The sequence below is a fragment of the Oryx dammah genome, unplaced genomic scaffold (assembly GCF_014754425.2).
Source record: "Oryx dammah isolate SB20612 unplaced genomic scaffold, SCBI_Odam_1.1 HiC_scaffold_2, whole genome shotgun sequence".
In the NCBI taxonomy this organism is placed as follows: Eukaryota; Metazoa; Chordata; class Mammalia; order Artiodactyla; family Bovidae; genus Oryx; species Oryx dammah.
The window spans coordinates 99858524-99883865 of record NW_024070186.1 but is presented as its reverse complement, the minus strand read 5'-3'; the positions used below and the strand labels follow the sequence as shown (position 1 = coordinate 99883865).

The 25342-nt window shown below is 42.2% G+C and overlaps 1 protein-coding gene across 12 annotated transcripts in view; it reads left to right on the top strand.

Moving 5' to 3' along the window:
• PHLDB2 (pleckstrin homology like domain family B member 2) overlaps positions 1-25342 on the top strand; it is a 246202-nt gene that overhangs the window by 120381 nt on the left and 100479 nt on the right. For 2 of the 12 annotated variants that reach the window (XM_040223927.1, XM_040223906.1), the window contains exon 1: positions 2433-7415. The exons of 8 other annotated variants lie outside the window; for them this stretch is intronic. The gene's annotated coding sequence lies outside the window, so the exon portion shown is untranslated. Of the gene's footprint in view, positions 1-2432; positions 7416-7579; positions 7754-25342 lie in introns of those variants that run through there. 2 more of the 12 variants (XM_040223973.1, XM_040223898.1) reach the window with 1 other exon arrangement.

Here is a 25342-nt window from a genome sequence, read left to right as displayed (position 1 = left end):
CTCACATCTATACATGACCACTGGAAAAACCATAGCCTTGACTAGACGGACCTTAGTCGGCAAAGTAATGTCTCTGCTTTTGAATATGCTATCTAGGTTGATCATAAGTTTTCTTCCAAGGAGTAAGCGTCTTTTAACTTCATGGCTGCAGTCACCATCTGCAGTGATTTTGGAGCCCAAAAAATAAAGTCTGACACTGTTTCCACTGTTTCCCCATCTATTTCCCATGAAGTGATGGGACTAGATGCCATGATCTTCGTTTTCTGAATGTTGAGCTTTAAGTCAACTTTTTCACTCTTCTCTTTCACTTTCATCAAGAGGCTTTTTAGTTCCTCTTCACTTTCTGCCATAAGGGTGGTGTCATCTGCATATCTGAGGTTATTGATATTTCTCCTGGCAATCTTGATTCCAGCTTGTGTTTCTTCCAGTCCAGTGTTTCTCTTGATGTACTCTGCATATAAGTTCTTGACTAGCCAATCCATTTCAGTACATGTAATTTTCTCTTGTGAGTTTTAGGGTTGATAAGCCTTTTATAAAGCTAACTTTTAATATTAACATTGAAGGTGTAGTGTCTCTATCTCCCTATGTTAAAGTTCTGGAGATTCTTACGTCAGTCCTATAAATACAATGCTTATACCATGGAGATCCACCTCTTGAGATGAATGATAAGAGAAGGACGCTCTGAATAGAATTTCATTTTGGTCCCATCTTCAGGAACCTGTAAGTGAATTTTGATCATCTTGTTTAGGCATATTTGTAACTCAGAGAAGTGCCGAAGAGCTAGAAATTCAAATGAATCTAAAAGAACTGTACCAGTCATATGCATCACTATCTATATCCCAAAGATAAATGCTTTAAACAACCATTTAGAATTTTTTGAGTACTCATTCTAAATCTCTAGTCAGAGATGAGTGGTATATAATAATATTTTACATGCTCTCTTAACAACTCTCCTGGGAGGAATTACCCCCATAATGTGAAACATCTTAAAAGGTCAAGCAAGTAGTCCTAGGCTCCTGGTGACACAACTGGTTCATTGGAATATTAAGCCACTGAGTTTCCAGTTCAATCCTTGACCACAATAGCCAGAAGTTACCTGTTTCACATGTACTTCTGTGAGAACTCAGAATCTGTAACTATGGAGTCATCCTAAGATTTTAAAAAATGGATGGCAGTCAAGAGAAGGCAAGGAGACTCAGGATCTTAACTGGGCCCTTAGCCTGGAGAATCCCAGGGATGGCGGAGCTTGGTGGGCTGCCGTCTATGGGATCGCACAGAGTCGGACACGACTGAAGCGACTTAGCAGCAGCAGCAGCAGTAAATATTCAATTGAGCAACCTTTTCTTGGATTGATAACCTTGTCTGACATGTTAGGACACAGAACCTGGACTACTTTATTGGTCTTTAAATTCTGTGGCTGGAGCTTGTCTTTCTCTTTCACCCTATTGCTATATAATCACAACAGAGCTGCTGGCTCTTCCTGTATTTATCAGGCAAGGAGGAGCCAGTATAAGTTTAGGAGGAAAGGAAATGACATAATTAAAATGGTATTAGACATAAAATCTAAAATTCAAGGTCCCATCTCTTCCCTCTCCTCAAACCTCCCCCCAGACCCCCAGATCTTACCTCCCGAGCCTCCTGCCATGTACTGTGGGTTCAGGCAAGCTGCATTACTCACCGCTTCCCTAACCTGCCTTGGCTTTACTGCCCAGCAGCTGTGTGCCTGCTGTCTCCTCTGCCGGAAGACTGTTCTTTCAATACGAAGGTCACACACGTTGTCTTCCCTGATAGACTCCTTCTCTGAACTCATTTGTATCACTTTCTCTAGATTTTTGCATTTCATGATCACATTACAGTTGTATGCCAGGCAGTAAATTCCTATATATAGACACACAACAAATGTCTTATCTCCATTTCCCACCCATCTAGGCATATTGTGTGGAACAGAGTAGTGTATATGCTGTCTCTTTAGTCATTTTGACTTTTTGCGACCCTATGGATTGTAGACTGCCAAGCTCCTCTGTCTATGGGATTCTCCAGACAAGAATACTGGAGTGGGTTGACATGCCCTTCTCTTGGGGATCTTCCTCACCAAGGGACTGAACCTGCATCCTTTGTCTCCTACATCTGCAGGCGGGTTCTTTACTACTAGCACCACCTAGGAAGTCTGGAACAGAGTAGACATTTGGTAAATTTTCCCTCGTGTTTAACAAACCTCATGTTCTGAATCTTCTGCTCTGAGCTATCAGAAGTCTCTAGTGCAATGAAGTCTTTATATATCTGGCACATCAAACACTTATTCCTGAAAAAATATGACTCCAAAATAAATAAATATAGGTGATGGTGAGGGACAGGGAGGCCTGGCATACTGCAGTCCATGGGATCACAAAGAGCTGGACACAACTGGGTGTCTGAACAACAACAACTTATATTACATTATGGGAGAATTTGAATTCAAAATATGAGATTGTTGGAGGGTTGATAAAGGTCAATTGAAAGAAAAATTAAAGAGGAGAAACAGAGAAAAGAAAATGACTTCCCAGCATCCCAGCAATATCAAGGATTACCACTGATGCAGCACTGTTTTGTTTTTTTTCTTTCTGTGATGAGCAGATAACCTACAAAGAAAACTGTTTGTTTTAAGTCTGCCATGCAGGAAAAGTAGACCAATTCAAGTTCCTCAAGTGATTAGAAAAGTAAACCAGATAAACACAGCTAGGATAGAGTAATTTAAAGGGGACGCAGACCCACAAAGTCCCAGCATCCTTTTCCTGTCTGATTCCAATACAAACTGACAGAAAAAATTGGGGGCAGGACATAAAGAAACATTTTTATGCAGAAATTAATCAGATGCTTCAAATGTATTTAAATAATTATCATAATTAGAGAGTCAATCTTATAATAGTTTGCACATAAAGCAGCACATGGGAGTACATTTCCACTTTAATTTTGGTTAATTTTCTGCTGTTAATTTGAAGAGTTGATGTATTATTTTTACTTAATATATTTGGATATTTATATATATTAGAGTGTAGAGTAAAATCCAAGTATCCAATAAGGTCATTGGAATGTGAATATATTGAACACATGAAAAAGAGTAGGAGGCAAAAATCCTTGATACAATAACTTAACAACTTAATTTATAGTAGTACTACTATATTACATTATGCATTATGATATACGTGTGTGCTTAGTCATTAAGTCATGTCTGACTCTTTGCGACCCCATGGATTGTAGCCCACCAGGCTCTTCTGCTCATGGAATTTTCCAGGCAAGAATACTGGAGCAGGTTGGCATTTCCTACTCCAGAGGATCTTCCCAACCCAGGGACTGAACCCTTGTCTCTTGGGTCTCCTGCATCGGCAGGCAGATTCTTTACCACTGAGCCACCTGGAAAGTCCATTCATTATAATACATTAAACTGTACTACTAAATATTAAAAATTGTAATTTATAATAGCACAATAATTTAATAGTAAATGTGACACTGTGCTTCTTAACAATGACTGCAAATCTAATGTGAAAATAGATGAAGGTAACTTTTCTAAGAAACAAAAGTGCATAGCTTTTTTGAGAGAAAATTTATCCTAGTACTAAATTCTAAAAGGAATTTATGAACTAAGCTTCAATAAGACAGTACAGAATGATGGCTGATGTCACTGACAACGGAGAAGAACAAGTGTGGTTGGAAACTACTCTTTTGATGAGGACATTCTGCTAAGTGAAATAAACCAGGCACAGAAAGAAAAAAATCTTCATGACCTCACTTAATGTGGAACCTAAAAATGTACATTACATAGAAGCTGAGTGTGGAAAGGTGGTTACCAGGGGAAAAGAGATGAGGGAAATGGGGTGATGTTCATCAAAAGGTACAAAGCTGTTAAATGATAAATAAGTATGAACATCTAATGCAACAGCATGATACCTTGTTAAATATACGGCATTTGGTGAGATTAGATTTACACTGTTCTCATTTACATACAAAAGTTAAATTAACTATGTGAGAAGGTGTTAATTAGCTTGACTATAGCAATCATTTCACGACATGTATGTCCATAAAATATGCCTGTTGTCCACCTTAAATATATACTATTTTCATTTAAAAAGAATAATAATAATATAAAGAAACCACTTTTGAGTAATCTCTGTGCTTTCTCCTGTACAGGAATGATAGCTACATTATCACGTTAATTCATAAACATATGAGTTGGGTGTTATTCATCCCATTTCTTCAGAAAAGAAACTTGTTTCTCAATGAAGGTAAATAACACACTCAAATTATTTGATTGGTAAAGGGGCTGAGTCAGGGATTAAACCCAGATCTTCATGATTACAAAATCAATGATCATTCCACTGCACTCTGCAAATAAAACCTCGATTCTTTACAGAGGCATAATATTAAAGATAATTTCACTTCAAACAGTTGCTCCACTGGCCAAATCATGGCCAAGTTGGTAGCTTCAAAGATTTATTGGGCTATTACTGCAGAAGGAAAAGAAGTACAGATTCAGGACATGAGCTAATCAAGTCCAACCAGTCTATGCTAATGAAAACTAACTGCAAATGAAATAATCCATAAATAATTAATTATATCTCTGTGTGCCACACTTCACCTTTGAAAAGTACCATCAGATACTATTAACCACTATAGATCCTAGAGAAAGGAAAGGAAAGGAAGTTCTCCTGTTTATAACACAATATCCCTGGTGGACAATAGGGAATGGCAGACAAGGGGAGGTGTGTCTGGGTCTATGATTAAACAGGGGACTTTGTTTTAAAGAATCCAGGAAATGGAAAAAGTAGAAGGAAAGAGCTCATACCTTTTTTTTTCTTTCTATTTTTACAAATATCATTATAACTAAAAAATTCTGATAAGAACAATTATTACAATAATATGCTAAATTTTGAGTGCCTCCTATACATTTTAAGATGTTGGAGTCTGCATTTCACATTTCATTAACTCTTGTACCTTGCTGATATCTTCTGGCTGTATTGAGAGCTGCCTGCATGAGGGCAAAAGTAGGAAGAGGTCAAAGATAAAATCAAGACATGATAGTAGATTAGGGTGCTAATAACAGTGGTGTGTGTGTGTGCACGTGTGTGTGCTAGTTGCTCAGTCATGGAGGTAGTAAGTAATTCAATTTTGGATTTATTTTGAAAAGAGAGATGATTTTTTTCCCCCTGATGGATTGGATTCGAAATATGATAGAAAAGTCAAGGATGACACCCAGGTTTGGGGCCTGATGTCAGGAAGATTTCAATTGAGACAGAGTGGCTGGGGGACAGAGGAAAGAATTTCAGAATTTCAGAGTCAAGAATGTTAGGTGGGAGAAGCCTGCTGCTGCTGCTGCTAAGTCGCTTCAATCGTGTCCGACTCTGTGTGACCCCATAGACGGCAGCCCACCAGGCTTCCCCGTCCCTGGGATTCTCCAGGCAAGAACGCTGGAGTGGGTGGGAGAAGCCTAGTAGGCATCTAAGTGGGCAGTAGCCTGGAGTTCATGGGGGATGTTCAGATTGGAGGTAAATTTTGGGAGTCATCACCACACAGGTGATCTACAGTGCCAGGAGACAAGATGAGATAACCCAGGGAGTGAGTGTAAATAGACATGAGGTCCAAAGTCAGAATTCTGGGGACTCTGGACACTGGGAGAAGAGAGGGGACCAGCAAAGGAGACTGAGAAAGAACCAGCAGTGGAGTTAGGAGGAAAAAAAAAAAAATGAAGAAGTTGTGGAAGTCCAAATAAAGTTTACAGGGAAAAAAAAATGTGCAACTGTTAATTTCTGCTGATAGTTCAAATGAGATGAGACCTGAGAAAGCATCCAATTTAGGAGTCTTCTCTTGACAGAAAGAGTTCTACCGGACATAGTAGAAGCAAAAGCCTGATTGGAATAAATGGGAAGAAAAAACTTGGAGGTGGCTTTTCTTTAGCTGTGGCTGAGAAGGGGGTGGGGGGAAGGAGGATAAGTGGCTGGAGGAGGAAGCAGGTTCAAGAGTTTTTTTGTTTTTAAGATGGGAGCAAGAACATGTTTTTATAGGGATGGGATGATCCAATAGGGGGAAACTGCTGGGCCATTTAAGTGTCCTATTGGTTTCTTTATGTTTCTGTGGGAGAAAGAGCCAGGGCAGGGAAAAATAATGCCTGTAGAACAGCAAGGAGCTCAGAGGTGAGCCTCTCCTGTAAATTAGAAGTCAGACTTTACTTGCAAAAATGAAAAGTGCATTATAAATAAGTTATTTTTGAGTGCCTGATGGCGTCAGGAACTTTGTATACATTATCCAGAAGCTTCTTATCCATCCTACAATGTCAGTTATCATTGTTACTATATTGTATATCAGTGTTCCCCAACGTTTTTGGCACCAGGGACCGGTTTCAAAATTGTTTGCAATTTTTTCAAACAAAATTGTTTTATAGAAGACAATTTTTCCACAAATGGGGAGGGGAGAGTATGGTTTCCGGATGATTTAAGGGCATTACATTTATTGTGCACTTCATATTTCTATTATTATTACATCAGCTCCACCTCAGATTATCAGGCATTAGATCCTGGGTGTTAGGGGACCCCTGGTGTAGATGACATTGTTGCTAGCAGTTGAAACAACTTGCCCAATCAAAGCAATTCTGACCAGAAATGAGTTTGCACTTTATTGTGCTCTTTCTTGCTATTGTGAGTTTCTCCAGGACTGATGACCTTTCTTATTGTAAGCCAGAGAATCACCCAGAACTTGCCAGAGGTTCACAGTCTCCCTTGGGGAGATGGGCTAAGGACGCCTAAGTCCAATTGGTCACCTTCCGCGAACGCACCCTCCATTCATATCAGCATTGTTTTCATTGGTTGCAGCAACTGAGAAAAACACGCTAGAAAATGTAGAAACTTTGGAGAGAAATAACCGAAAGGAAATCAGCACAAGTTAGTTTAAAATCCTCAGCTGAGACGGTGCCCCAACAGCTTTGCCGAACTGCTTTTCTGACGCATCAGGTACCTGCCCGCGGGCGAACTGTCGGGAGGAGGCGCGGTCACCAGGAGTTTCCCAGTAGAAACTTCCCCGCTGGGTGAGGAGATCTTAGCTGGAGGACGTGCACCCTCCCGCCCTTCTTCCAGCTCCTTAGGAAAGCCTGCCACACAGTCTCCACCGCGGCTGTAAACGCGGCTCCTCGAAGCTGGCGCCCTCCGATGGGGCCAGATCCCTCCCGCAGCAGTAAAAGCCTCGACTGCCAATTGCCCGGCACCTTCGCCCACTTCCCTGCTCCGAGACCCTAGGTGCCCGCCGCGGCGCGCTCGAAGGGGGCCGGGGCGCGGGACCCAGCGGCGCGGAGCCCACCACCGCGGCCCGAGGGGGACTGCACCCAGCGGCTGGGTGCCGGCAGCGCGCCTCCTCTCTCTCGCCGCGGACACCCGGCCGCGCCGACCCGCCAGGTGAGGAGGAGGCGGCGGCCGGCGGGCTGGAGGGGCCCTCGCCGGTTTCTAGCCTCTCAGCGGGTCCCCGGGGGCGCTGCCTCCCCCGCCGCCGAGTTGGTCGCCGCCCATTTGCGCGTCCGAGGGTTGGGGGCGGAGAGGAGGCAGCGGCCGCCCGGGCCAGGAGGGGCGCGCTGACTGCGCACGGCGAGGCCGGAGTGGCTGGACCGCTGCAGCTGGGGCGGCGGCGGCGGCTGGGCCCGGGGGGTCGGGGCCGAAGGGAGGGTGGGAGGGAGGCGGGGGCCAAGCGCCGGCGGCGGGGCCGGTGGAGAGCGGCGACTCGGAGGGAAGATGAGACGGTGAGTGGGTGCAGAGTTTCTTGCTTCTCTTGCAAGCTGCAGGGACAAAAGCCCAGGCTGGGCTGCGCAGCTTTGAACCCCAAGAATGGGTGGACTTCGGTAGAGAGGATCCTCAGGAGGGAGTGGCGAGGTGGAAGAGCGGCTCACAGAGCGATCGTAGGGAACGGGCGGGATTTGGGGGGACCCGAGGCAACTTTGGCAGAGACGTCTGGATACTCCTGGAGAGAGGGATCGCGATTACAGTTGCTTTGTCGCCGGGGGCGGAGAAAAGAGAAGGTCCGCTGCTGGATGGTGTGGTCGAGCAATTCAGAAAAGACCCCCTCCCCCAAATATCTAGCTAGCTGTCCTTCTGGTTCACTTTGTTTCAAAACTGGGGCTCGCGAGTTTAAACCGTCCAGAGACTCTTAATGCCTGTTTGGACGTGGTTTTCCCCCAAAAGTATGGTATGGCGGCCTCCGCACCCCTAGAGATAGCGCCTGGAAGTAGGGAACGCTTTGAACCCCTGTTTCACCCGCGCCCGGCACTGCCGAGGCGCAGCTGAAATGTTTGCTGGTGTACCGAATAACTTAGCTTCAACAATCATCTCTTAACTAAAGCGCCGAGGACCTGGCTAACTCCCGCCACCGCCAGGAAATTAAAAGGCTGACAGGCTGTCCCTTCCAAAGTTGGGGTTTCCTGTTTGAAAGCGCTTCGGAAATCGAACCTGCTACCCATCTACCTTTCTCATGTAAAAGCAAGAACTGCGCCCGCTGGCTTTTATGTTGGTCCACTTGCTGAAAGTCCTGTCTCCTGGCCCTGCTGTCTTCCCTAGAAATCTTCCTTCTCCTGCTCTCAAGTTGCTCTCAAGAATTCTAGAATGCATGGCTAGTCACAGCCAGACGCAGCTGGGAGTGGAACTAAGAGAAGAGGCATAAAAATGTGGCTTGCTTTTAGGGTGAATATATGTCAGTCACATTTCCCTGCATCATATGAATGTATTAATTACAGATATTAATTTTCAAGTATTGGACTTGTAACTTTTAGCTTCGTAGTTTGGCTTAACAAGCCCTTAAGATTTGTCTCCAAGATTCTAACATCTGAATTCAGCTGGGAGAGGTCTAAATGAAGTTCACAATTTCAGAGGGTTAGTTAAACTTTTGCCCTGGGAGCACTTGAATTCTTCGTTCCTGGTAGGATAGCAACAGAGTAGTCTGATTTGGGATAAATAAATCTTTAGAGTTGCCCACTGTTTTAACAGAATGGCTATATCCCTGGTACCATTGCCCTCAATTGTGTAAATATTTGTTTGAATAAAGAGCTAAGGTTCTCTGAAAAGTAACAGTTGTGTCTATTCATGATTCCCTTTTCATTTCCTGGACTTAGGTTATTAAAAGATTTTTTTTTAATTGTTTTTGTCTTACATATATACTGTGGAAATTTAAACATATGTCCTTGAGAAACTCTGTAAAGTCCCTGAAAGTTTATAACTGCGATTTCCTTTAAAAGTGAGGGGGAGTCGAGGTTTTGCTTAGCTGAGTAGTGTAGCCTTCACCTCCTGAGACCCAGAAGTTTGCAAATCGCAGCCTTTTTCACAAATGGAAAAATGAGATGTTTGGCTAGTAGTCATCATTTCAGTCAGTTTGCGGCCTTCAATCTGTTTAGTGCTGCTGCCAGCTGCTGTCCTTTCGGGCTGAGGACTGGATTTAAGGGATGGCCTCTTGGATCCCCATTTGAAGTGCAGGAGGAAAAGACACGGGAAATTCATCAGAGAGCTGGCTACCTCCTACCTCCTTTCTTAAAGAACCCTGTATCAAAGCTGGAACTCTTTAACAAGCTTTTCAGAAATATTTTATTTCCTGGCTTTTGCACAAGAAAGGGAAGAAAAAGCTGAAGTGATTAAACCCACCACTCGATTTTGCTGTTTCCTCCAAACCCTGTTTTGAGGTCTGTGCTGTTTGCAAGCGTTGATTCTGGAGTGCACTAGAAGAGTTACTGTGAAAAACATGAATGCTTTTAAACACTTTTAAAGAGCAGTTGTGGTTATGACTTTGCATGCTAATTCTCAGCCCTTAGCAGGAAGGTGGTTGGTTCTATAATAACTTGGAAAGACAGTGGTTTTGTACATCTTCCAAGTGGAATACATGTGTTTTATAAATCTGACTATCTGTTAAGCCTTAATACATGTATTAACTGTGTAAATGTCATCTATTTGAAACAAAAACATCTTTCAAATGATGTGCTTTATTATAAAGCTCTGGTATATACAACAGCAGCAATTCTAAATGGAGGCGGTGGAGTGAGAGGGATATTTGCTCTCCAGGGGTTATCAACCAATGACTGGAGAGACATTTTTGGTTGTCTCAACTAGGGGCAGGGGACAACCCCAATGGCCAACTTTGACTGGCCTCTAGTGGGTAGAGGCCTCAGATGCTGGGTAATATCCTATAATGTCCAGGACACACAAACAATAAATTATTGAGCCCCAAACTCTTCATTAGGATAGTACCTTGGGGGCATATGTTAACAAGTTTAGGGATCTTAATCTAATTTGGGTCTTCAAGAAACTGTGTTCTTGCTCAACCTAAAGAGACGTTTTTGTCTGCAGTAGATTCTTTTGACCTTGGCATTAGGAGTTAATATACCATAGATGTGAAGGAACTTGTGTTCACCGAGTTTGAGCTGGCTTAAAATTACAGAATTTGGAAGTGTTACAGTGTCAGGGAGACTCAGAGGTCACTGGACTCAACTTTTTTGTTTTATAGACACAAAAACTGAGATGCCCCAAAATAGTGACTGATAAAGTCTCAAATGTATTAGTGACTGATGTTAGTTTTAGGTGCAACCCAGGATTAGAGAATTTAGAAACTGATATTCAGGCAATGAAACTTTTTAAAAAACTGACAACCCTTTGTGAGAATTTAGAAGTACCATTCTCTATAAGGAAATACACTGTTTGATGGGGGAAGGGTAGTGTTAGCTATGGTGACTGTGGAGCGTATGCTTGGGTGTGTCAGCCCCAAGATGGGCATAATTCTATTGTGCAACCTGTGACACTCCATGTCTGTGGCCTGCACCGTCCTTCCCATGGCCAAGTGGGCAACAGATGGTTCCACAACTCATAGCAGATGTTGCTTTTGAATACAGGTACAAAACAGAACATTTGAGATTTTTTTTTTTTTCTTTCTCTCTGCCTTCTGGTTTAAGAGTAGAGGGCCTGAATGGATAGAGTTGTTTTGGACAGAAGGGATAATGAGAGGGGCTTCCTGAATACAGTGTTAAAAAATGATACCTGATGTTTTAGGAAACGAGCATGCAGTGATGGAGAAAACTCATAAGCTGATGAGTGGATATCTAAGATAAATGTGATGTTTGTGTAGAACTTGGGTTAGGAATCCGAAGACAGTTCAAGCATGGCACTTCTTTGGGGGGATAGGACAAAATAATAATGAGGGTAAAAGGAATCTCAGAAATCCTCTTATTTGAATTCACTCACTTGGTTTGCTGCAACCTACAAACCAGACCTCCTCTTTCATTGTTGCTTTCTCTTACACTCCTGGTCTCTACTATTCCTTCTGTTTATTTAATGGGGAAAAAATTGATAGTAACATAAAGTTTTTGTTCACTTCCTGGGAGAGTTTCAAAGGCATGATCTTTGTGAATGATTCTGCTTACAGACAGGAGTTATCTCAGTGAGCTTTTGGTGATCAGAAAAGCTGTGCACATATGGCAGCTCTCGCATTTACATGGCTATGATTACCCATTAGGCCTGTAATTATGGGTTTCAGTTCTGTGTGCTGAGTGGTCTTGCTAGGGTAGTTATACGCCTCAAATCTGAGAGGTTCTGGCAATATAGGAGAATTCTTTAGTGTGCCTTTCCTGGAAGAGCTCTGAACCTCACTGTGGTAAGTTCTTATCGTGTCAACAAGTAGCCAATGGGTGTACCTCAAGGCCAAGTACATAGTAGTATATTTAGAAATGATTCAGAAGTGATGACTTTTTTAAGAGGTCTGCTCTCTGCAGGTGTTGCAATAAAGGGGCATAGCATCCTTTTCATGATCACTTTTCATCTCTTTCTTGTTACTTATTTTTCAGGTGATGGGACAGCAGATGAGTGTGTGTTTTTGTTTATAATTTTGACTGGAAATATTTATTGGCATTTGATTAATATGATTTCTTGTCTTTTAAAAGTGAGTAAAACCAAAAAGGGTAGCTCAGGTTTTCACACCCCTTCAAAATAAGTAAGGCAGAACTTGTCTCTGCCACCCAGGAATTCAAATTCTTCTGGAAGTTAGTTTGCACGGTTATTTTCATGATATTTAGGAATGTTTCTTAGATGCTGATGAGAAGCTTTGTGCCGTATCTGCTTTAAAGGCAAGGTTGTTATCTATAGCAGCTAGTGGTCCACAGGAGAAACCCAAGTATAAAAATAATTTTGTTGAGATTCAGTGGAAAGGCTAGGGACTGGAGAAGCTTTCCATACAAAGAAACAGATAAATAAGACATAGAGCAACAGGCTGTTATAGGGAGACTTGTTGAGAGGGTTTATTTTTTAACAAAAGATACTTGTTTTGCTTAGTGTGAGTGGGTTGATTTATTAGAATATCGGTTTTTCCTTACTTTGCAAATTAAGGGGAAGGAAAAGTTAGTTTATTCCAGTATTTAATGTTACCTCAAGTGGGGTCAGCTTTTTCTAAGACTTGCTGCCAAATCTAGAGTTCAGTGGAAATCCGTGTTGATCATCTTAGAGTATTTTGTTTGCAAGCAGCATATGATCAATCCAGATGGCGATATGCTTGTAGAATTAGCATATGGAATGAGAAAAAAGCTAAAAGTTAAAAGATTTCTCCTAGATTTGTTTCTTGATCACTAAATTGCTGAAACAAAGGCAGGTAAAAGCAAAGGAAAGCCAACTTCTGCCTTCTTTTGCCCAGTTCAAATGTAGCCTCAGTTGTGCTTTGTAGCCAAGTGATAGTCAGAGAGGGCTTGGGAAGTGAGGTCTGGCTGCCACACTGCTTACGTCATTGCAGAAGTAGGTTTTCAAAAAACAGCTCAAGATTTAGTAAGGAAATTGCAAACCATGGGAATGTAGACAAAATATTTCTTATACATCATGCTGACTCAAATTCCCACATCATATTACACTAACGTAGCTCTGACCAGGCTTTCTTTCCTCACTGTGTTATGCTGAAATAGTTCACCATGCCCTTGAAAGGTCATGGGCAACAGTGCCAGTGCAGTTCTTTCCCAGTTAGGTAGCTGCCGCCTTATCACTGAAACGTGTTTGTGGCCTGTGGTCATTTCCATTTCCTGCATTGTATAAATGGCACTCCTGTGTTATTTCACCTGTGCCTGTGGGAGCCGAGAAAGTGGGAACAGAAAAACATCTAGTTCACCCTCACCATTTTAAATATGGGGAAACCTCTGCTAAAACAAGGTGAAGACAAGCCAAGTGACTTGCTCTGGCTCTTTCTTCTGTTGGTTATTTTGGCAGAACCAGGACTAGGGATGAGTCTCCTGACTCGTGTTTCTGGCAGCCCATCCAGTATTCTTTGCACTAGGTTGACCACTACAATAAAAAGACATCCTAATGTAACCATTTCCTTAATTAGGCTTTTTGTGCAGATGTAAAAAAGGGCATTGATTGAATTTAGTGTAGTCAGTTGTTTATTGACCGTTGCCAGTTCAAGTCCTTTTTTCCTTTTCCTTCCATCGAAATAAATGGTTAAAAAGTAGGTAGTACGGAGAACACAGGCAAAACACTCTCCGACATAAATCACAGCAGAATCCTCTATGATCCACCTCCCAGAATACTGGAAATAAAAGCAAAAATAAACAAATGGGATCTAATTAAAATTAAAAGCTTCTGCACAACACAAAGGAAACTATAAACAAGGTGAAAAGACAGCCTTCGGAATGGGAGAAAATAATAGCAAATGAAGCAACTGACAAACAACTAATCTCAAAAATATACAAGCAACTTATGCAGCTCAATTCCAGAAAAATAAACGACCCAATCAAAAAACGGGCCAAAGAACTAAATAGACATTTCTTCAAAGAAGACGTACAAATGGCTAACAAACACATGAAAAGATGCTCAACATTATCAGAGAAATGCAAATCAGGACCACAATGAGGTACCATTTCACGCCAGTCAGAATGGCTGCAATCCAAAAGTCTACAAGCAATAAATGCTGGAGAGGATGTGGAGAAAAGGGAACCTTCTTACACTGTTGGTGGGAATGCAAACTAGTACAGCCACTATGGAGAACAGTGTGGAGATTCCTTAAAAAAACTGGAAATTGAACTGCCATATGACCCAGCAATCCCACTGCTGGGCATACACACCAAGGAGACCACAATTGTAAGAGACACGTGTACCCCAATGTTCATCGCAGCACTGTTTATAATAGCCAGGACATCGAAGCAACCTAGATGTCCATCAGCAGATGAATGGATAAGAAAGCAGTGGTACATATGCACAATGGAGTATTACTCAGCTGTTAAAAAGAATACATTTGAACCAGTTCTAATGAGGTGGATGAAACTGGAGCTGATTATACAGAGTGAAGTAAGCCAGAAAGAAAAACACCAATACAGTATACTAACACATATATATGGAATTTAGAAAGATGGTAATGATAACCCTGTATGCGAGATAGCAAAAGAGACACAGATGTACAGAACAGACTTTTGGACTCTGTGGGAGAGGGAGAGGGTGGGATGATTTGGGAGAATGGCATTGAAACGTGTATACTATCATGTAAGAAATGAATTGCCAGTCTATGTCTGATGCAGGATACAGGATGCTTGGGGCTGGTGCACTGGGATGACCCAGAGGGATGGTATAGGGAGGGAGGTGGGAGGGGAGTTCAGGATTGGGAACTCATGTACACCCGTGGCGGATTCATGTCAGTGTATGGCAAAACCAATACAGTATTGTAAAAAAAAAAAAAAAAAGTAGGTAATAGGAAAGGAAAAAATGAAGTGTCTGTATCACCCATTGCATAATCCGCAGTTAAGTAATGAAGAGATGATTTCATTATAGTTTTGCTTACTTTATAGTATTTTTAGCCTAACCACTCAGTTTTTTTTTTAGGTAAAGGGGACAACATTATAACCATGGGTGATGTGGTCAGCTTGTGTTTGTCCCATCTTTCCTGAGCCTGCCTGGTGGTGTAGTCACTAAGTTGTGTCTGACTCTTGTGACCCCATAGACTGTAGTCACCAGGCTTCTTGGTCCCTAGAAGTTCCTGACTATTTCCAGGTCATAAACATTGGGTAAGGGAATGAGGAACCTAGGGCGTTTGGGTTTGGTGAATGTTACTTTGAAAAAATAGACGCTGACTTTTAAAAGAATTTATTTTGATTGGTAGTGTGGACTGGGGATGGGATGGTATAGAGATCAGAGTTTGATCCCACAGACTCACAGCTTCCAATTCCAGCCCAGACAGGTGGTTTCAGGGTCAAGAGAGAACATCTTTATCTCCATGTGATCCCAGGGTCAATAATTTTTCTTGGATGAAGTTGGCTTTAAAGAATGCTTTTTCCTCGAGTGCCCCTTTGCCTCAGCAAGTAAGACGTGCAGAGTGTCTGCTTCCTGACATTCAAGGAAGTACGTGCTCAGTTGTGTCTGACTCTACGGCCCCATGGACAGTAACCCGCCAGATTCCTCTGTCCGTGGGATTCTCCAGGTGAGAATATTGGAGTGGGTTGCCATGCCCTCCTCCAGGGGATCTTCCCGACCCAGGGATCAAAACCCCATCTTCCGCAGCTCCTGCATTGCAGGCGGATTCTTTACCGCTTTGCCACCTGGCAAGCCCAGACATTCAACACCTCCAACTTAGTTATTCTGTGACTCTGCTTCTTCACTTGTCTTCACTGTGGTGGTCACATGATGTGGGAGGATTCTTCAGAGGCTACAATCAGAATCACCTAAACCCAGGGATGAATTATGCTGATGATCAGGAGTAAAAAACATCTGGAAATATTTACTTTATTTGGGAAAATTTTAGAAACCTTTTTCTTCAACTGAAGCTACCTTAGGATTCTATAAAGAACCCTGAAAATACGGGTTTTTAATTTCCTACCCAAAGAACTTTCCCACTTTCAGAGAAGCCACCACATAATTTAAGAATTTATAAAGTGTTTGTGTGTTTGTTTTAATGTTTTTGAGGCTGAAAGTCTTCAAGATGTCACAGGTATGGCACTTTTTGTGTTTATATTTTAACTTTCTGAAGAGATGGATTTTATTTGAATACACATAGTAATGAAATTTAGATACCACTACCTACCATTCATTATCTTGCAAGTATCCTAAATATAGTGATCTAATACTTGTAATCTAGACAGTGCATTTCCTTTTAAGTTTCTTCAAGTTAATTTTTAAAAATAAGCTTTTAGGAGCTTAATTCAACATGATAAAGGATTAGTGTTTTGTGCTTTTTAAAAAAATCAGCCAGGAGCCACTGGTATAAACACATCCTTCTTTGTAAAGTGAGCCACTATAATTTTTAAGTCAGTGTGTATTCGTATATTTTTATTCATATTTGATTTTTAGAATGCACACATCTTTTACTTTTTAAATATTTTGTTATGGAAAATTGTAAATGTACATAAAAATTAGAAGAATAATACAGTGAAATCCCAAGTACCCATCATTCAGTTTCAAGTTATGTACATATGATAATCTTGTTTCATCTGTAGACCTTGCTTCCCCAAAACATAGATTGTTATCAAGCGAATTTGAAATACTGTAGTATTTTATTCATAAAAATGTAAATCTAAGAGTTTAGGATTTTTAAAAAGTCCAACAACATCATTATTACACCTAAAAAAAAAAAAAGCCAGTAATTAAAACATCTTTTTTCCAGTGTTCAGATTCTCTGATTGTCACATAAATTTTTTGTTTAATAGTTGGATTTTTCAAGACGAGATCCAAACACAGCCTGCCTATTGTATTTAGTTGTTAGTTGGTATGTCTCCTGGGCTTTCCAGGTGGCTCAGTGGTAAAAAATCCGCCTGCAATTCAGGGGATGCAGGTTTGATCCCTGGGTTGGGAAGATTCCCTTGGAGAAGGAAATGGCAACCCACTCCAGTATCCTTCCTTGGGAAATCCCACGGACAGAGGAGCCTGTTGGGCTATAGTCCATGGGGTTGCAAAAGAATTGGATACAACTTAGCAGCTTAATAACATGTTTCCTGGGTCTCTTAATCTAGAACAGTTCCCTCTCTTATTTTTCTTTTCTTACCATTTGCTGCTTGAAGACATTGGTTATTTTTCTGTAGACTTCTCATGTTTCAGATTTAAGTGATAACATCTCTATGGTGTGTTTCATATTCCTCTGTTCTTTTAATTTTCTATAGTTGGAGACAGCCTGCTTTTAATTTGAGAACTTTCTTACCATCAGTTCAGTTCAGTTCAGTCACTCAGTTGTGTCCGACTCTTTGCGACCCCATGAATCACAGCACACCAGGCCTCCCTGTCCATCGCGCTGTGTTAAACTTAATTTTTAAGATATATATGTATTCGTAGCAGCAGCAGCAGCATATATATACTTACTACATTAATATTGTGTCTTTTTCAGACATTGCTAAAACTGCTTTGAAAGTAAACTGTTAGTCACTCAGTCATGTCTGACTCTTTGTGATCCCGTGGACTGTAGCCCTCCAGGCTCCTCTGTCCATGGGCTTCTCCAGGCAAGAATACTAGAGTGGGTTGCCCTGCCCTCCTCCAGGGGATCTTCCCAACCCAGGGATCAAACCTGGGTCTCCTGCACTGCAGGCAGGTTCTTTACCATCTGAGCCACCAGGGAAGCCCAAAACTGCTTTAATAATGATACAGATGCAAACATGAGTCCAACTGGTAAAAGTCACATCTGCCATATTTAGGTAAAAGTCAGGAATTTTGCAGGTAGGAAGGGCATTTGAATGACCCAGTTGATTTTTGAGGTTGTTCCTGTTTTTTGTCCTTCCTCTTCTGCCTGCATCACTGGCTGAAGAGTTATTGCACGAAATACGGCGCCAAATTTGTTGGATAGGTAAAGAATATTTTCAAGTTCATACAGCCAAGTTTTATTCAAGGGACTAGCACAAAATCATTTAAAATCTCTATAATCGATGTTTTACTTTGTTTAATGAGTCCTCAAAGATTCTTGACAATTCCTAATATAAAACAGTCTAGACTCTGTAAAACATCGCTTCTGATCACAGGGGATACAGATCTTCATTTGAATATGGTTATTACTATTGATTGTGGTTACCGTTAGGAACCATTGGATACCCATCTAGAGTGGTTTTTTTTTTGGCAGAGCTTAGACTTCAGTAGGCTAGAAATGACAGAAAGTAATGGTAGCATGGGGTTCCTGTGCCAGCTTGTTGTGCTCAGTTGCTCAGATGTGTCTGACTCTTTGCAACCCCATGGACTGCAGCCTGCCAGGCTCCTCTGTCCATGGGATTTCCCAGGCAAGAATACTGGAGTGGGTTGCCATTTTATACTGAGGGGATCTTCCCGACTCAGGGATCGAACTCACGTCTCTTTTGTCTCCTGCATTGGCAGGTGGATTCTTTACCATCGAACCACCTGGAAAGCCCTCGTGGGGTTAGACTGCTTTATTGTGATAGGAAGAAGCTGAAGCTTTTTTTGTTTGTTTTACTTTTTGTCATCACTTCTTCCATCTCTCATTGCCTCCCCCGTCCCCTCATCACTCTCCACTCCCTTCTGTGCTTCCTTCCTCCCTGTGGCATCATCTGATACTTTTGTTCTTTCCTTAATGGTCTCCCTTACCTTTTCTTTTAGATGTTTTACAAAACATAATCAAATAAAAATTCAAAAGGGAAAACAGGAAAATCCAGAAAGAAACTGTGTGATCAGTGTCCTGAGATCCTATTGGCATTCCGGTGGTCCTCCCTTTCTCCCCAGCCTGCTGTGCATGACCCCGACCCCTGGCCAATTCTGAGGATGCCTCAGGTTCCCTGGGTTCTGAAGAGCCTCCTCTGGCACTCACAAACCCTTTGTGCCTTTTAGACTGCTATAGGCGTGTGGGCCGGGCGTGACTGTCTCTGTGTGTCTGTGAGTGTGTGTATGCATCTGCACACATGAGATATACTGTTGTAACGGGCTCAGTCTGCAGGAACCAAACATCCTCCTTCAGTTCAGTTCAGTTCAGTTCAGTCGCTCAGTCGTGTCCGACTCTTTGCGATCCCATGAATCGAAGCACGCCGGGCCTCCCTGTCCATCACCATCTCCCGGAGTTCACTCAGGTCACATCCATCAAGTCCGTGATGCCATCCAGCCATCTCGTCCTCTGTTGTCCCCTTTTCCTCCTGCCCCCAATCCCTCCCAGCATCAGGGTCTTTTCCAATGAGTCAACTCTTCGCATGAGGTGGCCAAAGTAGCTTCAGCTTCAGCATCATTCCTTCCAAAGAAATCCCAGGGTTGATCTCCTTCAGAATGGACTGGCTGGATCTCCCTGCAGTTTAAGGTACTCTCAAGAGTCTTCTCCAACACCACAGTTCAAAAGCATCAATTCTTCGGTGCTCAGCCTCCTTATGCTGCCATTAAAATACATTTGTTCCTGTGATACTGCTTTTCTGGATTTTTTGAGAGATAAAAATCTCCTCCTTGGAGATAATCAGCCTATCTACATGTATCTAGTAGATAATAATTATTTGTTCAAAGAGGCAGATCTTTAAATGATAAAGAACATGGTGTAAGGAACAAGGAATGACAGTCCATTTGCTGCTCTGTTTGTTTGCAAAGAACCAGTAAGGGCACTATGTCTACTCACAAGCTTTTGGTTTTTTTATTTTATTTCATTAAAAAATTTTTTTTTTCTTTCCTGCACTGAGATGTAAAATCTTGGGTGTGGTGGGAGAGTTTAAAGGAACAGAGTTTAGGAAGCTGGGTTGTATGCATGGGAGATGAAGTTCTATGCAGGTGGGTGTTGAGACAGTGGGGAGGCTCAAGGTTTGGGATGCTGGATGAGAGGGGTTCTTTGAAGAAGAGAGCATCTGGGAATATATGCTGGAGGGGGAGGTGTTTGCCAGTGGGTGTGGGGTTGTGTGGAGAGATATGGTTTGTGTGCAGAGATGCCGGAGGTTGAGGATTTAGTGATGAGAGGAAATACTTGTGAAAAAGGAGCGTATGTTTGTAAAAGCAGAGTTGAGAGGACTGATGGTTTAACTGAGGATGGTGTTTGGATAACAGGGTGGGAAGCCAGGCTGCTTCGGGGTTTCTGAAATGAGAATATTGCTAGACAAGGAAGTGTGTGTTCCTGAAGCTTCTACTTACCCTCCCCCCATCACATTTTCATGTTGAGATTAGTGGAAAAAGGAAGGTTTTGTGTCCATTGTTCTCCGTTCTTAAGCTCGGAGTTTGGGGCTGCAATAGATTTCTTCGTTTTTCCTATTCGGTCCTCTAAAGCTTCCTCCCTCGGGCCCTATCGTCATCACAGAATCTGCCCCCCCCCCAACCCTCCCCACCATACACACACAGACAATGGCGCTGCTTCTGACAGACTGCTCTAAGCTGGTGTCTGAATTCAATTACATGTCATCAGTGTGTGCTTTAAAACATTGCCATACCATAAACATCAGTGCTGAAAGAGGCTGGCCTGTGGACCACCAGTGCACTGGGAGAGCTTAAACACCAGTCTTCAACCACTGTCTGTGACAAAAGTTGCTCCCAGAGCCAGTTCCTCTGCTCTAAGGACAAGATAGAAACTCAAACTTTTTCATAAGGTGCAAATTTTAACCTAAACCCTCCTGAGTTTTAAGATTCTTGTTCTGAATTTGTTTCTGTACCCAGTGGCTCAGTGATAAAGAATCTGTCTGAAAAAAAAGGAGAATCCACCTGCCAATGCAGAAGAGGCATGTTCTATCCCTGGGTCAGGAAGATTCCTTGGAGAAGGGAATGGCAACCCACTCCAGTATTCTGGCCTGGAGAATTCCATGAACAGAGGAGCCTGGCGGGGTAGTCCATGGGGTTGCAAAGAGTCAGACACAACCGAGTGACCATGCCAACGTGCCATGCCAATCTACATCCTTTCCCCAGCAATATGAAAAGGTTTCTGCTTTTTGGTGACTTGCTCTAGCAGTCCCCTTTTGATTAATTCCTGCTGTATTGTATGATCCTGAGAAGTGTTTGTGCATGGCAATATAAAATGACAAGTAACATGTTTTATTTTTTAAGGATTCTCCAAACTCTTGGTGTAAATTACCTGGAAAACTGAATTTATATATATAGGCCAGACTTTAAATCTCTGTCCTCTAAAACAGTACACACAACACAACAGATGCTTCATTTTAGTTTGTTTGTTTTTTAAAACTTTGCTCCCTGGGTGTGTTTTCATTATCTTGAAACCCAGATCCCTACAGCTCTGGCCATCACAGTGCTCTGAAGCTCACCACTGGTGACTTATGGTTTGGTTAGGATTAACCTCACTATGATGTTATTTGGTACAGATAGAGCTGGAAAATTATCTTTTAAAATGCACACCAGCATTGTGCCAAAGAAAAAAGAATCTACCAAGAAACTTGCAAACATCATGCTTGAGATTAGTTTTTCCAATAATTTACTTCTCAAGGGAAAAATGTACTGTGACTTGCTAGGCTACCTTCCAAAGATCTCTAAGTGACTCCTGGCATTCTCTAATTGACAATAAGATGATATACATTTCAGGTGATAAAAATAACAAGAGCTCTGGAGGGATTAAATTTATGGATTGAAAAATAAGCCCAGACGTTTCAACACACACTAACTTCTTTCCTGTTTAGACGTCCCCAGGTTGTCTTTTCTCTCAGATGGGCACCAGATGGCTTCTTCCCTTTTCCATGCCCGGTTCTCTTTCTGTTCATCTGCATAAAGTGTATGGAGCCATTAGGGCCCTAGGGACGGTTTTGCTTCCACAATAACATAATGCAGTGATTATAGAATTTCCCTGAGACTTCTTTTTTGTTTACAAAAATGTGAAAGTGAAAAGTTAAAGTTAAAAGTTAAAGAGTCGTGTCCGACTCTTCGCAACCCCATGGGCTGTAGCCTACTACAGCTCCTCCGTCCACGGGATTCTCCAGGCAAGAGTACTGGAGTGGGTTGCCATTTCCTTCTTCAGGGGAATCTTCCCAACCCAGGGATCGAACCGAGGTCTCCCGCCTTGCAGGCAGACGCTTTACCCTCTGAGCCACCAGGAAACCAAAAAGAAACAGCAGTGGAGATCAAGAATCCAGTCTGGAAACCGTGGAATCTTCGTCGCCTCCTCTTTTACACGTGTTAACACAGACTTCTTTCCCGCTGTGCTTCCACTTGTGTGTCATTTGTTAGCCCCCTTTCACTTCCCACCGTTCTAGTTCTTCCTCTGCTTTCTTTCCCTAACCTCAACTGCAGTCTCTGATGCATTATCTGCAGGGTCTATCATGTCACTATCTCCCTCTCTCCTGGGGAATTAAACCCAGTGCTTCCCATTGTATATCCTCTGCCCTCCTGCCTCTGCTCTCCTTGCCTTCGTTTCATCTCATTGAAAATATGTTACTACTTCCTGTTGTATGTTTCAGAGAAGGCAATGGCACCCCACTCCAGTACTCTTGCCTGGAAAATCCCATGGAAGGAGGAGCCTGGAAGGCTGCAGTCCATGGGGTCGCTGAGGGTAGGACACGACTGAGCGACTTCACTTTCACTTTTCATTTTCATGCATTGGAGAAGGTAATGGCAACCCACTCCAGTGTTCTTGCCTAGAGAATCCCAGGGACGGCGGAGCCTGGTGGGCTGCCATCTGTGGGGTCGCACAGAGTCGGACACGACTGAAGTGACTTAGCAGCGTATTCTTCCCATCTCTAGGCCTCCACTCTTATGATCTCACCCACGATGGAAAGAATACCCTGGAAGGAGGGAAGGAGAGAGATGTCATGACCCACTATTATCACTCCTAGGATCAGAAAGGCACCTGTGTGATTCTCCACCTTTTGAGTAGAATTGATTTGTGGAATTAAGTCTTGAAGATCTCAAACTGACACAAGGATCAATACATATATATTCAGCTATGGCTGGTATACTCAGCTTCAGTAACTTGAATGAATTACATGTTTATACTTGATGACAAATCTTTAAATGCACGACTTCTTACACATCGTTAACAAACCCAAAAAGGCTGAAATGAAAAACTATAGAGTATGGAGCATGAATATCTTAAAAGTATCCTCTAGAAGGTTCTTCGATCCAAATCATCTGTAACTTTCTTCTGCAATATGTATGGTGGAGAAATGTTGCATGACTGTTTCTTGGATGTGATTTATTATTTGCAAATGGCCTACTTGTCTCTTCCCTACAGACTGTGAACCTAATCTTTCAGCCAGCACTACTGTGAAATATTTTGGTATTTTGTTTGGCCAGCTAAACTGCGTCAATAATTATATTATGTTTCTTTTTTTTTTTTTTCCTTTTTGGCTGAATTGGCTGTGTTGTGCAGCATGCAGGATCTTAGTTCCCTGACCAGGAAACAAATCTATGTCCCCTGCAGTGGAAGCGTGAAGTCCTAGCCACTGGACTGGCAGGGAATTCCCAATAATCACATTTTTTGATTAAAAAAAGTACACGTAAGGAGGAGGGGGGACCAAGTGTTGCCACCCTGTAGGGTAGTAAGAATACCTTATAGTAGTTTGATACTCTCTAGTTTTGTTGGCTCAAAGGAAGAAGAAACAGAGTTTGGTAATATTTCATTTGGGTGATTGAGCAGCATTTGCAACTGCAAACAGGTTGAAATATATTAACACATTTTATCATCTAAGATGACATTAATGTCATACTGCTCAGTTAAAAATTAAACTTTTATGTATTCATTTTGACATGAGGTGTTAAACATTCAATTCTGTACCATTAGAGTAAATTTTGAAAATGCAGAGTTCTGGGCTCAGGGCTTAGTTTCTAACTTCCCTTGCACAGCATCTGCTCTGGCTTGCTTTCTGGATTCCTATCTTGCACTTAATTCTCTTTCCTATTTTGTATGCATTACCTTACAACCAGAGCTTTGCCCACTAACTGGCTTTTCTTGTTATTCTAACATCTGACTTAACGGATTTCCCTTTGTATCCTTGTCTAAAATACACTAAATGGTTGGAGGATTGCTGTCAGATTTAAACCACACTTAAGATAGGCATAGATTTGGACCCCACAGAACATATCTTACATGATGGTGTAGATGGGAAAAGATTTAGGTAACTATGAGAGAGAAATACATAGTTAATAAATATAGAAAATAACTTGCTTTTTTCTACATAATTTTTGTTATTAATTCTGTCAGAGACAGAATGTTTCCTGGATGTACCAGTAGTCTGACCTCAGATGGGCTTGAGATTTTGTTTATATTTTTAAAACCTCAAAATTTTAGGTGTGGAGGTAACTTTATGCTATCATTAGATAATACCCATAAGATTCTCTTTCTTTCAGTGGGACTTTACTCCATTGTCATTTCTTCCTATCATAACTTACCCAGACTGTCCCTCTCACTGGGTTAGCTCCCCTCCATCTGTCAATCAGTCCTTTAGCAACCTGTCAATCAGTCCTCTATTAAGGCACACATCACATTGTACAGCATTTATTCATACATGTATTTTCCACTTTGGATTGTAAGTTATGTATTAGCAGGAAATACTGTCTTTGACCACATACTTTCCAGGGCCTAGCTCAAAGCCTGGTTTATAGTAGGCACTTAATGAAGATTAGCACCTTCATAGTAACAAACAACTCTCAAATCTCAGTGGCTTAAGACAATCTTGGATTGGCAAAGGCCCTCTTCCCCACTATCATCACTGAGGGAGGTAGGCTAAGGAAGCCTTTACAGACTTGGACACAAGACGGGTATGGAAATGGTGAATTGTGCCAGCTCTTGATGTTTCAGCTTGGAACTGACACATCACTTTCTCTCATATTTCATTGATCAAAGCAAGGGACATAGCCACACCTAATGTCATAAGGATGAGGAAAAACAACACTGCAGTGTTTCTGAAAGGAAAGAACAGGAATAATAGCGAGCAACACCAATGCCTCTTACGCCAGTGTCCGAGACGTTCAGTTCAGTTCTGTTCAGTTCAGTCGCTCAGTCGTGTCCAACTCTTTGCGATCCCATGAATCACAGCACGCCAGGCCTCCCTGTCCATCACCAACTCCCGGAGTTCACTCAGACGCACGTCCATCGAGTCGGTGATGCCATCCAGCCGTCTCATCCTCTGTCGTCCCCTTCTCCTCCTGCCCCCAATCCCTCCCAGCATCAGGGTCTTTTCCAATGAGTCAACTCTTCACATGAGGTGGCCAAAGTATTGGAGTTTCAGCTTTAGCATCAGTTCTTCCAAAGAACACCCAGGACTGATCTCCTTTAGGATGGACTGGTTGGATCTCCTTGCAGTCCAAGGGACTCTCAAGAGTCTTCTCCAACACCACAGTTCAAAAGCATCAATTCTTCGGCACTCAGCTTTCTTCACAATCCAACTCTCACATCCATACATGACTACTGGAAAAACCATAGCCTTGACTCGATGGACCTTTGTTGGCAAAGTAATGTCTCTGCTTTTGAATATGCTATCTAGGTTGGTCATAACTTTTCTTCCAAGGAGTACACGTCTTTT